This window comes from Lissotriton helveticus, chromosome 2_1 (assembly GCF_964261635.1).
Source record: "Lissotriton helveticus chromosome 2_1, aLisHel1.1, whole genome shotgun sequence".
Lineage (NCBI taxonomy): Eukaryota > Metazoa > Chordata > Amphibia > Caudata > Salamandridae > Lissotriton > Lissotriton helveticus.
In genome coordinates, this window is record NC_136059.1 from 787,346,836 (window position 1) to 787,362,487 (window position 15,652).

At 41.4% G+C, this 15,652-nt stretch overlaps 1 protein-coding gene across 2 annotated transcripts in view; it reads right to left on the reverse strand.

The window, feature by feature from the left end:
- REEP5 (receptor accessory protein 5) overlaps positions 1–15,652 on the reverse strand; it is a 121,439-nt gene that overhangs the window by 69,992 nt on the left and 35,795 nt on the right. The window lies entirely within an intron of this gene.

Here is a 15,652-nt window from a genome sequence, read left to right on the forward strand (position 1 = left end):
TGCTGAGTTAGGAGAAAGAGAACATGGGGGCAAAATCTTTGGTCCCTGGCTTCGGCAATCTTAAATGTGTGGAATGAAACCTAACAGAAAGCACTCAGGACACAAACTTCAATTAGAATGGTAAGATAAGACACAGTTACATGTTTTTTTCTGCATGGTAAGTATTAACAGAGACAGTTTATATAGTTGCCTGGTCTTTCCCCAAACCCACTCTGTTTTTTTCTAGAATACAAGAGTGAGAATGAACATGTGACAAACATGTAAATATCTCACCAACGCGGACTGGTTAATCTTTAAAAACGACCTTATCGTTATCAGTTTACTTTGGGAGCAAGCAGCATGCAATACAGCAAAGCCCCACATTATTCAACACGGACACATCCCTCAATTGATAAACATTTGCTTACCGCGGGACTTCAAACATAGGGAGAAAAAACGACTAGAATAAATATAAGTGGGTCTTTTTTTAAATGTTTTCTGGGCTATTCATTTCTCTTAAGTCCCTGGGTTGAGGAAGGAATATTTTTTCTAGATAACACGAAAAGAACCTTCTACTGCTGCTCTATACGAAAGTTGATGGATTAGTTTAAGGTCAACAGCAATCATTGTAAGGATTTATGATCTTCTGTCCCTAACACACATCTCCTCTGCAACCAATCAAGCAGGAAGAAAAGTATCAGCAACTGAAAAAATTAAACGTACTGTTGTCCCAAACATAACCCATACTTATAAAGAGATGTAAACAGAGAAAAAAATAAGTTTCTGATTAATAGCCTATCTTTAAAAAAAACATATATAAACACTGTGAAGTTCTTTCTGTACCTGAAGACCTTCTGACAAGATATCAAATAAACATGATTTACCATAGCGCCTCAAACAAAAGGCAGAAACAAATCCGAATAGGTTGCTAGTTGTGCGTACACTTTCCTGAGCAGCTGATCTTCACAAATCCACGCTGGTGGGCCCTCATATGACTACAACCCACTAACAAAGCTTGAAACACACCTTAGTAACACACTCATCCTCCCACGGTCCCTTTCCCCACTGATACTTTAGTAACCAGGGAAGAGCACATCAAGTAGTTACACAACCACCGAGAAGCTCCATTTCAAGCCTGAAACCTGGAAAAGTAGACCACCTGCTACACCCGGCTCAAGTGCATGGATACTGACAATCTGTGGGGAGGAGCTTTCGATCTTCCCCAGACCCCCCTGTCACAAAAGATAAGCGCCAGATTGATGTAAGGGATATCAAAGCAGTGTCCCAGCTACCATCAGAAATGTATAAGGTGCGCAAACAATGCACTCTCACAAACAGGGAATACCATACTAGACTGTCTTCACCTAATACGCAGACATACGCACTCCTAAACAAGACCATCCAAAGGTTTCCATGCCGTATACGGGAACATAATGGCTGCGATCGACTACCCTTGTAGTTTGTAACCCCAAGACTTCTATCTCTTTGGAGCTTCCACCCCATACAGATATGCTATTGCATTCAATAGCAATTGTTTATTGTAATCCAGTTGTGATTTTTTGATGTAAATAAAAAGGACTAATAAAAATTTTTTTAAAAACACAATAGGACCTTTAACTTTCGTTTAATGTTCCTCAACGTGCTGCTCGCTATACAAATGGCCTAACCATAAGTTATGTTGCACTCTTACTGCAATATCATTTGCTATGCAGGCGCCTTCTCCTATCTAGTCGTCTGCAGAGATAGTGTTCTCTCAACAAAGGTTGAAAATGCCAACTGGTCTTGGCTTAATGTGCTCCAGCTGGACACAGTCCCAGCACTCTCCCCAGTACAGGAACCTCTTGTACTCACCCCCACGAGACATTCGCACTCCTGAGCAACCACCACACACAGACACATCCTGCACATAAACGCAGGCACCTTCCCCATACACTCTCCCCTTACAGGTACCCTTTTGCAGGGTCGGACTGGGACAAAAATAAATTGTCACAGGCACCACAATGAAAGTGGCTTTTAGCAAATCAGGTTTCTAAAAAAGCAGCCGACAGTTGGATTCAGGCCAGCTTTGAACTTGTAAAGACAATCTGTACGGGTATTTTGCAAGGTATGGGAAACTGCATGCATTTGGATTTGATCCAGGCAATGTTTGTGGCAATTTCGTGGAAATAAACAGTAAAAACTGGCCCACCTGTCCATAAAACCACCACACACACATTGTTTTAAAAACCAGCCCACACACCAATCTGTCAGACAAGCCATTGGGCACTGCCCGATTGCCCTAAAGGCCAGTCTGACCTTGCCCTTGCCCCTTTGTACTCATCCACTATACACAGAAGAGTCTCACCTGCATGTACACACTCACATCCTTGCACTCACTCCAGCAGGAAACTACTGTGTCCCAGGGATGTGGTCCCAGGGGCCAGATCAACGGTTTAGGGAGGGGGTCTGCATACCCACTCCCGATATTGAAATTATCAGCCCGGGGTGATACAAGACTCTTGGGGAGGATGCTGCCCTTCCCAAAAAATATCTACCTCTCTGGGCCCTGGCCCATCCCAGGGGTTTTATCATTTTTTTAATTACTATTATTGCCGCCGCGTGCTGTTTTTTTTAAATTAACGTGGGGGGCCTACCACCAACCAGGTCTATGGGGGTGCCAGAGTATTCCCACCCTCCCTACATCTTTTTTCACACTTCTTTTCAGGACAAAGGACTGAGTCCCGGAGCTCTAAAATGTCTGATATCACATCTTTGTTCATGTGGTAACTGCCAATCAGATTTTATCTTAAGATCTGTTCGCTCTGCAGATCCACTGCTGCTTAAAAAATGCATAATTACTCAAAAACTACTAAATTAATGTCCACCAAATCACAAAAAGCAGTCTTCCTGGACCAAGATCTAGCCTTTTGACAAAATTGGCGTCATTCGGGTTAGCAGGGTTTGTGATATCGCGGTTTAAATTTCCTGTGGAAAAATAAATGGGGAAAACTCATTTTGGGATCCACCTCCTCTCATTCTCAGGCCCCAATTGATGAATCATTCCGAAACATACCAGAAAGGAGGTGAGGTAGATGACTATCTTTTAGGAAAGTTTCGTATAGATTAACCAAACACCAAAGTTACAAGCAAACCCAAAAAATATTTTCTTTGGAAATGTTGTCCTAACTACAATATATATACATATACATATACATATACATGTACATATATATATACACATATACACACACACACATATACACAGAAATAAATATGGAGGGAGAAGTTATAGTTAGGTGTTCAAATTCAATAAGAACGTTTAATAAAAAGGAGGGGAAAAAACGCCGAAATTTGCCAGTTAGTTTAGCGAACTATAACTTGCGCCCCTTCATGTATTGCTTAGGATCTCACGTATTACATCATTCAGGACATTAAAATGACTGACGAAATCTCAAATGATTTCACTGATGACATGCACAATACTGCTACTTACATTACTCCATAAACACTCACACAGTTTTAAAAACAAAGTTAGTAGTAAAGTGCTATTAGTCAAATACAATGTGTGTGCACAGGTTGATGCATATAATGGTCACATCATAGGAAATGGATGCAATTCTGCAAAGTGAAAAATATTATGGTGCACGGTTTGCCGACAAAGCTTCAAGTGCAAGTCCTTCAAGGTAAACATGGTATAGGATTAACACACCTGATGTGGGTTGTGGCTTGAAGCCAAAGCGGGTCGCAAAGAAACCTGTGAGAACACCTAAATCTTATGTCCACAATATATTGTTCAGCAGTTGATGTTTGGGAACGTGCTCGTGTTAAATAGCTGTTAGACAGTGCATTTTACAAATTCTATGTTTAGAGAATGATTATATGGTATGGATGCATAACGTTGCTGAAGATTTGCTGAATATTGGAGTGGCACACTGTGCTTGTAAATATGTCTCTATGGTTGCATGCCATTATGCTTCACTCAGGAATGTGTTTGGTAATAAAACACTAAACTACAGAGGGTTGCCCATGGTCTTGGCTAAAGAGGTCTTCTCAGTAACTATTGCATACCCATCAGCTTTCTGACATAAAATTGCATGTTATGTGAAGACATTAGGTGGGTGATCCCAATTAAGTTTAACAGTGAATGAATGGCCTCTTTTGGGAGGGGTTTCAAAGTTTACCAAGCACTGGCAAAGCCAATAACTCTCGCCTATGCAAGAGCTACTGACTCGGGCAATGGGTTCGGGGTGGAGAAGACTTCGAATCCAGCCGCAGGCCAGTTGTTGCTTAGCCAGTAGGATAATCACACCCACCAGCCCCCTGACCAGGCTCTGGATAGGTTTGATGTGCCCTTACAGGGCAATAATTAGGGTATGATTAACTGCGGTCTCCACTATGTCCTCTATAGTATGGAAGACCTCTGCCCAGTAGAGTTCTATAAGGGGGCTCACCCATTCGAGATGAAAAATGAAAAGAAACAAAAAACACAGCAGGGTCACACGGGCAACTCCTTCACTCAATTAAACCCATCTATTGCTCACTCCTGTGGTCGGCATGGCACAACTTCCAGTCACCTCACAAACAGGAACGATGCACACTGGCATTTACAATACAATTGTTTTTTAAAGTAAGTAAACATCGTCAAGTGGAGTCAGCCAGGTTGTTGCTGGCTCGTGCAGCATGAGGATGACCAAACCATCTCTGCAAATAGGATTAAAGCATGATGGATGGGTGTTCCTTCCCTCCTACTACATCATTTCGTTTTAACACAGCAGCCATCTAAGATGAGAAAAAAAACCTCTCCTTGGGTCAACAGAGCAGCAATATAAGCACTGCTTCAACAGCAGGCCACAGCTTCTGCCCATTCAAATCATACATTCATGTTCAACATGTGAGTGGAGTCAAAACTCCTCTTTCTGTGGTGATTCTAAACACTCTATTTGCATAATTCACTTAAGGTCTACAAAAAGTTACTCTGTCAAACTAAACCTAAAAAGGACCAACCATGATGCAATTTACCAAGGAGCTTATCACAAATTTCCAGGGGTGAGCATTCTGGTGATGACAAGGGAATGCTGCTTGCTAAAAATAGTCCAACGATCAGCTTTCTGTTCTGCTGTCTGGGACCTTCAGATGACGGGAGCTCAGCAAACAGAATCGGCGTGACCAGATCTAGCTACACCTCACAAACAGGTCAATTTTGACTCATTGAAGGTGTAGTGTAGTTCCTATTATCCCAATAGGCTCTGCGCATTGGAATAATATCTTCAATAGTATAGACCTAGGGCAGAAGTTAACTAGGTCTTCTACTGACGATATTAGACTTAAAGTTTTTGGTTTTGCCAGCTAGCTCAGAGTTCACTAGAAACTTTCTCGAATAGGCAAGGAGGAGTTTAACCTCCCTGGATAGACAAGGGATTTAGTTTCTGACAACCATAGAACATGACAACTTTGCTCTCCCTTAATCAAGAGTGTATCTCTAGAGTCGTGTGAAAACAAAAGACAACTTATTTTACTCAGTCGGTACGTGCATTCTTAGTTTCACCAGATTGTAGAGAAAAGGAAGAGACGGGCGTGTTCAATAAAATGGTATTTATTGATCAGTCTCTTTTCTCGTACAAGAGAAATGAATCGATATTATTGCGATACTTATGGTTAAGTAAAGTGCATACAATAAAAGCAGGAGTATAAAATAATACTGCAAAAGCATTGATATGGTTTCTAAGCCATATGATATTTAAAACTGATAAAATAGATACATACATATATACATTTGACTAATCGTACTCAACTGGTGCTTCTAACCACGCCTACCCCAGTGTACCTGACCTAAGCCTAATACGTGGGCGGGAGTAGATAAGTAGCAGTTTAAGTTAAGTTTGTTTTGCCAAGGGACTGACTCAAGAATTCTCTGCAAGGGGTTGTTCAGTTCTGTACCTGAGATCTAGAATGATTGAGGGCTGGTATCTCTCGTCTCTGGTCTTGATATTCCAGCTGCCTGCGAGGGCTGCTTGGAAGCGCCGGAGCTGGATTTCTCGGCAGGAGAAAAGCAGCGTCTCGTTCTCAGCGCGTCAGGAAGGCGGGCAGCGCGTGTGGGCTTCGCTCTCTGCTGGGCTCCTCAGCGCGTCTCGCTGCTCCGATCTCGTCACCACCGCGTGTGTTTGCTTAAAGCAATGTCGGTAATATTTATACCTGTAAGGTGCCGAGATTGACGTAAGGATGGACATGGATACGTCAATAAGGATGTCATACGAACGGGCTTGTTCGCACATTCTTTTGCTGAAGTTCTCGGTGAAATCAAAACAATGGCCGCAGGGATTTTCCCAGGTTGTCATAGGTTTGATTTGTTTTGAGAACTCCGTATGCCTTATCAGGGGCTGGAGGAATAGTGCTTGTCTAATTAGATGGCATGCGTTATGACCTAATCAGATAACACGTTTCTGTGCCGTGGTGTGGCTTAATCAGATAACGGTTTTTGCACCGTGGGTTGGCTGCTAGTTAATTATTAACCAGAACAGGGTCAGGAATAGGGGGATCGATACAGAACCTATAGGAATACATCACACCCACTCCACGCAGACTATGTCCATATTTACAAGATCTAGGCATAGTAAATATACTAGTAGAGCATGTGTATACCGTACCACCCCAAAATACATCCATATGCATTTTGAAAACATGAAATATACGAAAAGATATATATATGCATTATATGCACTCAAGCAGTATAATAATGCTAAATAAATCACGCATATTCATACATCATTATTAATAAAATATGAAAATTACACATGAAATGGCTCTTAAGACAGAAGAAAAAAAATGCGAGACCATTTCATCACAAAATAAAATATATTTGAACATGCCAGAGGGCAGCTAAAGTCTCTAAAGTTCCTAAAATAGAAATTTAGTTCCCTAAGAATAGTTTCTACTTTAAGCAGAAGATAAGGGTCCCGAAAAACTGCAAAATATTTTTGGGGCCGCTGAAAAAATTATGTTCCGCTGTCCGTAAACTGGAAAAAATTGTTCATGATACTTTAATATCAAAGTTGAAGGCCAAATTCAGGGTGTTGGGAACGCCGAGTGCTAGCTTGCCCAAAAGTTATTATTTCTGCTCTGGTGAGAACATCATATCATTTAGACTCTCGAAAAAACTGTCAACAGCTTCCTGCGAAAGTTCCATTAACTCCGAAAAAGATGTTACCATGCATTCATGAGCATGATTGCCTTCATTGATGTTTTGATCAGCATAGCTGACAGAAGGTCGTACCTGATCGATGCTGCTTTCATCTTGAACCTCACTACCCCTCAATCGTAGTGGTGAAGTCTCCACGAATGCAGTCATCAGGATTGGTAGCCGCAGGGGACAGCACAATGCATGAGCCGTGACCGGACCCAACAAAGTTTCTGCATCCATTGGCGCATCCGATTGTAGCGTCAGACAGGTGTCCAACACGCATTCTTCTCCGCATAGCAAGCACCTTAATACAGGTAAAACACAGCTTTGCCACATTGGTCTAAATGAAAGAAACCAAGTCATGTTTAGGTCTCTAAGCCGGGACATTCCTAGGATTTTAGATATCCGGTCCCGGTATCCAATGGCTAGGATTGTTTCTTCCCTTGTCGCAGGTGTTTTGTCTGTGACATGGTTTGCCATAGCGAAATAACAGAATCAAAAATAGGATTCCTGCCACTAGTCCCAAAAGGAGAGGAAGTCCACCAAAGATGGAATGGACAAAGTCCGGAAAAATACCCAGAATGGCTTTAAATGGTGTTAAAGCCCCCGAAAACACTGTCTTAAATACATTTGAGACTCCACTGGTATCGGAAATATTTAAGATTTCGTTCAGGATTTCTGCGAAATGTATGGGGGAATTAGTTGATAACAATGAATGAATCTCTGCCGTTGTCCTTGCAACTTGGAGATCATACGTTTCTTTTGATGACGTGAGCCTGGTCGGCGTCTGAAGGAGCACTGTTTTCATTCTGCTTAAAGTATCAACTCGAATGGAAGCAATTTTCAAATTCGGCCATAACCTTGCCTCCCTGTCTGGCATTGCGCTGGGGAACAATACTCGTTCACAGCACATAACCTTCGCAGTCGTAGTTATGAGATAAGCTATTCCGGGCACCAAGCTACAACATCTGCGGTCTATGATTATAATGTAACTCCCGTTCGATAGTCTCCTAAAGAATGGTTCTATTTGTGTCGCAGGTGTGCCTAGCTGGTGACATGAAAGGTTATTTGAGGACCCTTCACAGGCTCCGTGTAAACTAATACCATTACACAGAAGTGTACCGCTTAGTGACATGGCACAATTATCGCCACTAAGAAACACTTTCCGGCCTTTATTACTGACACAAGCATGTGAATAGGGCAAGTTCCATGTTGACTTAATGTACCCTTTACCCAATTTTTCGTACATGCCAGCCTGTATATATTTTTGGCACTATTGAAACCTGAAAGTAGATATTGGAATATTAATTATTCCATGTATTATCCATTCACTGACAGGTCGTTCTGACATTGTCAATGGTAATCTCTCGAGTTTCTCAATGCTCAGGATTGTATAATCAGCACCCTTCTGTGCCATACTGATTTGTTTATCAGTAAGGTTAAAGATATTGAACAGTGACGTTGTGTTGATTAAACGCCAAGGCACATAGCCTGAACGCAGATTTTGTAACGTCCAGCCAAGTTGTACAATAGAACGCAATTGGGACTGACCGTGTTGTAACAACAGTAAGTCTTGCGATATTATGTCGATTGCTGAAGACACAATGCGGTCCAAAGAGTATATTCTGGAGGACAGAGTCATTAACCCATTGTCCACTACAGAAAGTGATTTTTCCAAATTAATACGGTCAATTTCCCGTATTCTCTCTGATGTTTCAATTTGAGTTATTTTCCAGGCTTCGTTATAAGCTGCATATACAGAGGCTGCTATGAAGCGTTTTTGACGCTGTTTGCGCGGTCCCATAATGAAGTCACGCAAGTCAGCACCATCAGTAAGTAAAGTCAGGTGTTGCTTAATTTCTGCCAGTGTGGATGTTTGTAGCCATTGAAGGCAGAGCTTGCCCACACTGTATGTGTTAATTATCCCTGGGTGTTGTCTTTGGGAATATCTAGGGTCTGGCCTGGTCAATGTGAACCCTTGGATTTTGTTCAGGAATCTGTCTTGACAGTTATTTGTATCTGTGGGCCAGATCAACCACTTTTTCCAATCAAGATGTGTTCTGTTTTGGCTTAATATATGGTTTACGTCTATCTCAACCTCTATAGAGCTATTACTGTTCATTGATGGCTTTGGAATAGACGGTTTGTTTAAGTCTTTGATTTTGGCTAGGCCAAGACAGGTAGTTTGTTGAACAGTGTCATTAAAAAATATAATTTGTTCTGGGATCATGCAGGCTCTAAACAATGATTCTATACCTTGTACTTGCCATTCCTTTGTACCCCAAACACGTTTTACTTCAACATTTTTGTCCCAGTATTCAAAACCAAATGTACTCATTTTCTCAAAAAATGAGTCTGAATATATCAATTTAGTGTTTGTAAGCATGGTCTTTGTACCTGTCTTATTTGATAATTTGAAATAAAATGTTTCTGCATTTCTTGTGTTGAACCCTGAAAAATATGAATATTTGACATAAAAAGTTCTTGAGCTACCTTTTGGAGGGGTTGCACAGTGTTCCCATTGATTATAATTCAAAACATTTCTAGGTTGTGCAGATTTATGCAGATAATGATTACTATAGTGATTATAGCAGAACATTTTATCATAATTAGATGAACCCTGCAAATAATCATGTTTTGTAAATTTAGCAGACATCACTAGGTCAGACATCATATTATTAATGCTTTCAACGTCCCAATCATCAGCAACTGAGCTTGGTTTTACAAAGTCACTCAATGAGATCTTGATTTGATGTGGATACTTCAGGATTTCCACCGGACCATAGATTTCATAATCAGTATTGTCCTATGCTACCCCACCGGGTATAGGATTGGCTGTGAAGTTGACTGAAGAAAGTTCTCTTTTCGACGTGTGAAGACGTGTGTGGTTTGAGGACCAGGTTGATTTTCTGGCTTGCTGTGTCCATTTTAGCATATTTTCCCTCAATGAAGTGTCCCAAACATAGTACCATGATGAGCCAGAGTATGAGGATAAGTGCACCTAAGGCCACCCAGAATTCTATCCACGGAGAAATCAGATAGGTTTCTTTCAGATGTTGAAAAAGTTCCTTAGCTTTATCTTTAAAGGTTTTTGTTGATGTTTGTTCCTTTGATTCACTCAGGTCTTCAGATGAATCACTGAAGTTGATGAAGTAACCGGATGCCGTTCTGTCTATTGTTCCTATTGTTTCAGGATTGCTGTTTGCTTTATTAGTGTGTTTTGTTGCAGCAGCATAGTCATTTGTTACTTCATTGTAGATTGGTGTGTCTCTGCTAAATGTTTTTATTTGGGTTTTTAGAGGTTTAAGTTCCATAGCATTGTTGCATAGTCCTTGTTGTTGTTCTGTTGGCATTTCAAATGTGAGTAGCCTCTTAGATTGAACCTCTGTGTTTGTAGCAAACCTTGGTGTTCTGCTACTTATCGGGAGTCCACTTGGCCTACTGTTTGTTATCGGCCACATGACTGTGGTTTTATCAGGTCGATTGATACAACCCTGTTCTCCTTTTTACCAGCAAGGGGCGGTAGTACTACTGATCTTGTCCCGTTGATAGACAAGACAGGAACTGCTTTTCTGTAAGAAGGCCCAAATTCCTTCTTTACCGCGATCTTTTCTCTGACTAGATCCCCGACTTTTGGAATCCAGACAGGTCTTGCTGGGACAGGTGGTTTTTCTTCAGTGGTCGTTGGCTGTTGTTTCAACTTTATGTTGCTCAGGTCTTTCCTTGTTTCGTTTAAGTCCTGTAAAATAGCCAAACGATCTTTGATATCAAACCTTTTTCTTTAACCACTGAAGTCTGACTGTCAAGATCTAAGATCATCATTCTAGTTCCAAACAATAATTCGTACGGACTGAATCCCCTCAGAATTTCTTGGCAGGTTATTTAGACTACGTTGGACACTTATTAGATGTTTGACCCACCCAGCTTCCGTACCTAATACCTTCGCTGTTATAGATTGCTTTATGCCTTTGGTTTTTTCTTTACACCATCCCGTTCCCTCAGGTAGGAAGTGAGAAGAGTCCCGCTATGCTATGCTCATTTGGCCATGTTTTTTCCATACGCTTTTAGGGCAAGAAGAAAAAACATTCAGCCAGACGTAGCATGCCTCTAGCGTATATGCCATTATAGACTCGCAAATCTTTTTATAACAGTCCTGGCGTCAGCCGATCGCTGGGGCCACATCCATATGAATCTCGTGCATGAAACCACTGCAACCAAGATATATTTATAGTTACCATCCCTTTGTAAGGGACCGCAGTGGTCCAGGTAAACACAGGCTAATGGTTTATCCGAGATTAGAAGGGGCGTCTGCGCTGGTCGTCTCACTGTTGATACTTTCATTTTTTGACATATTTCACATTCTAGAACATAGTTCCGTGTTTGTCTTCTCATTTGTAGCCACCAGTATCTCTGTTTTAATAACGATACTGTGGCTGAGACGCCAGCATGTACAGAAGCAAGTCCTTCGTGTGCCGCTATTATTAGTCCTAACCTATGTTCCGTGTTTGGAATTGCCCTATCCCCCACTCCAGGGATTCGAGCAAATGGAACATTGTATCAGTTATATACGAGTACTTCACTGGAAAGCCTTTCGGGAGTGTTTCTATCGAATCTTTTTCTGTAGTGCTGACAGCTTGCAATATATCGCTGTCTATTTTTGTTTTTGACCGTGTGATGGCAGCTACGGAAGCCGTTTGCACAGCTGCCTTCGCGGCCTCATCAGCCAATGAATTCCCTGCAACGTGAACGCCATCACGTTGATGACTCAGTGTATGTATCACGTGAGTCTTTGGTAGTTCTTTTTGCAAATGAACTACTTGTTCCCAAAGCATTTTATGCTTGATTGTGCCTCCTTTTGCATCCTTAAAACCATTCTGAAGCCAGATCTGCAAGTATTCATTGTAAGACTGAACGCAATAATACGAATCGCACACTATGAGTATGGGGAATTCTCGATCGGTATTTTCAAGCGCCATCTTGAATGCCAGTAGTTCAGCTCGCTGAGCTGTACAATCTCCTAGAGATTGTGTTTTAGTGACCGCTGGTTTAAATTTCCCTTCGTGCCAGCGACCTTTAACAATCGCGCACGCAGCACTGTAAGCTTGTTTACCCCCAACTGCGGGTTGTGCTGATCCGTCTGTATATATTATACAGCCGTAATGTTCTAGAGGCAGAATTTCGATTGGCGGAGGACATTCAAATTCGTATTGGAGAAATTCTTGTGTTTTTAAGTTGGGATCAAATTCGTATACCACGTCTGTTGCAGCAAGAGAATTAGCCCACTGTATCCACCTTGGATGGAGTGCTTTAGCATTCGGAATGCTTGCCTTTGTTACCGCCTCCAGGGCTGGTATCGGTGTCACGATGATTATTCGTTTACCTTGTGCTAGGGCCCGCTCCTTTGCTACAGCAGTCTGTACCGCGGTCAGAATTTTTTCCGTTGGACTAAATTTCATTTCAGCCTTCGTGTACAAGTGTGATTTGTATGCAATTGGTACCTTTTCTCCCTCATTAGAGGTCAGGTATGTGAATCCGCATCTTCCTGGGATGACTCGAATCACAAGATTGCGTGTGTTGTCACGTGTTTCTAATTTTGTTTTAATTAACATGTCTGTTTGTAAAGATCTCAAAATTTCTGTGTGTTTTTGGTCCAATTGATTCTTTTAAGATCTGGTTTTATTAGATCATAAAGGGGTTTAACCCTTTCTGCGTAATTTGCAATGTATGTTCTTCCGAAGTTTAGGAAGCCTAGAATTGATTGTACATTTTTTAGTGTTCTAGGAGCTTGGAGTACAGCACATTTCTCTAGGAAATTGTCAGCCAGGCTTTTGCCTTCACTTGATAATTCATATCCTAAAAACAGGACTGTTAGATGGGCAATTCTTGATTTTTTAAAGTTGAATTTGTAACCCTCTGCTGCGAACCCAAGTATTATGGTGTTCACTCTCTTCAAGTGAGTATCCAAGTCATCATCTGTTAGGTAAATGTCGTCGACATATGATAATGCCTCGTCATCGTATATTTGTAGTAATTCTGTTACTCTTTTTGAGAATAATCCTGGGCTGTTCTTGTGCCCCTGGGGTAAACGGCAGAAACTTTTTTGCGAGCCATTTACCGAGAACGCAGTCAAATATCTGCTCTCTGGTGCTATATTTTGACAAAAGAATCCATTAGAGATGTCTAATGTTGTTTTGTATTTTTTTGCGCACTATGTTATTCATTAGTGCAGCACTATGCGAGTTTTGCACTGCAAAGGTTTTGCAACATGAGTTAAGGTGTCTGTAATCCAAAACTAGACGATATGAGTTGTCTGGTTTGGAGACAGGAAACAAAGGATTGTTCATTTGTGAGGTGTAAGTTTCAATCACCCCCTGGTATTCAAGTTGATCTAGGATCTCTTTTACCTGTTTTTTAGCTTCTTGTTTAATTGGGTACTGCCTCTGTGCAGTAGGTTGTGATTTTAACTGGATTTTGTGAGGAGGAGAGTCCTCATCCCATCCCACATGATTTTTATATAAAGCAGGAGCTTGAGCTACTGCCCACTTTCTAGCAAGTGTATATTTTTTATGAATTGGGAATATGATTTGAGAAGGCAGGCATAATTATTTCTTCGCCATGAGGACACTCCCTGACAAACTCTGGTGGCCAGTCTTTCTCAGCTAGAAGGATGTCATAGCCCTGGGAGAGATTATCCCAAAATAGTCCCCTTATTTTTCTAGTCTTATCCCCTTCTATACGTAATGTAATTTCATATATTTTATGAGGTTTGCTAACTCTGGTATCTGCAGTTTCCACCTGAATGTATTCATTCATGTCCACTGTCTCCAGATGATTCATAAGGACTTTGCGAGCTATGCTCACTTCTGCTGCGCTGTCTAGCATTGTCTGAGCCCATTCTCCGTTTTTCAGCTGTGTCCTCAGTATTCTCGGCATGGTTGATTACTTGAATACTGGCTACCTTCTTTTTTGGAAATTGTAACTTTTTATTTGGATGAGCAGGTTCCTCGTCTTTGGACTGGACGTGCTCTTCCCTGTGTTCTGATCGTCCTCTTCTTTCCGATTTCTGCGAGGAAGTCTGAAAAGATTGAGAGGGACGTGTATCATTATCTTGATATCTATCAGGTTTCTTCAGATTATCCCTATTTCTAAGGTTGTATTTTTTCCCCAGAGGGCTCCCTTTGGGGAGACCTGCGTCCTTGGTTCGGAGATCTTTCTCTCCGCCGAGGAGACCTTCCTCTGGACTGGAATCTTTTTTCTTTAGGATTGGATTGTTTGTTTCCATCCCAGCTCTTTTTTGAGTGTTTAAATTATTTTTAATAAATGCCTTTTCAGGACTTTCAATTAGTTGAGGTTTTACCGGTATTCCACCCAGACTATCCCTTCCTAGTTCTTCATAGGATTTCTCTATGATTCTGGCAATTTCAGTTGGTTGGTCTGCTATGTCTGTCTCTTTCAACCTTTGGCGGATCGCCACGTTTGCTGCTTCTCCCTTTATGTTGGCTAATAATATAGCCGAGACCTGCTTGAAGTCTTTCAGTAATTTCATACCAAGAGTTAAAGCGGGTTCTGGACCATATTCATCTTGAATCTGTTTTAGCACATCTGGTATTACTGACATGGATGGTACACCATGTGTTTTTGTGTATATGGAAGCAAAGACTGTACCCCAAGTGTCACAGTCCTCCACGTGTGGTGCGATTCCCATTGGAAGACAGATAGTCAGAATCCTGTGTTTTTCTACCGGGGTGGTGTCTGGAAACACCGCCTCTATTTGGGTGATTTTTTGTGCTAGCCAGAAGGGTATTTGTTCCCGTTTTGCGGGTACTTTACCCAGACAGGACTGTATGTTCCGTGGTGTAATTTTATTTGTGTTACCCTGATGAGGGTTCAGCCGTGGAATTTTACTTGCTGGTTGGACTGTTGAAGTCCGCATTACATATTGGACTAATTGTCTATGTATTTTGATTAGTTGTTTTAGCTGTATTAAAAGCTCTGCTGCAGACATTTCTTCAATGTCTGGATGTGGTGTATATCCGGCTAGGACCGGCCACGTTGCTCCTGGTCTACCTAGTGGACCGAGCCTGGTGATGTGATTATTATGTTTTTGGGCGCCATTAAACAAGAGCAGGTGCTCTTGGAATTTGAGTGGTACTTCCACCTCCTCGAAAGGAGTGTAGGTATCTGGTGGTTCCTCTATTTTATAATAGTGGAAGTCCTTTGTTACAGCGTTTGCTGCTGGAAAGTTTATCCATGAATAGAATACCTCTGTCTGCCGATATTAGTGTGCCTCAATTACGAATATGACTGTACCACCTCTCGATGTCAGTCCATTTTCTATAAGTTTTAAGGTTATAGATTTCCTTATGTTGACCGGGATGAGTATTGCATTTGGGTCATTTTCTAGCAGAGTATTGTCTGCTACTAGGAGTTCAGCTGCTATTCTAATCGTCTCCCTTTCTTCATCACTGTCTATCATTTTACCGACAGGAAGGTTATTCTGTTTGTTTGCAGATCAGG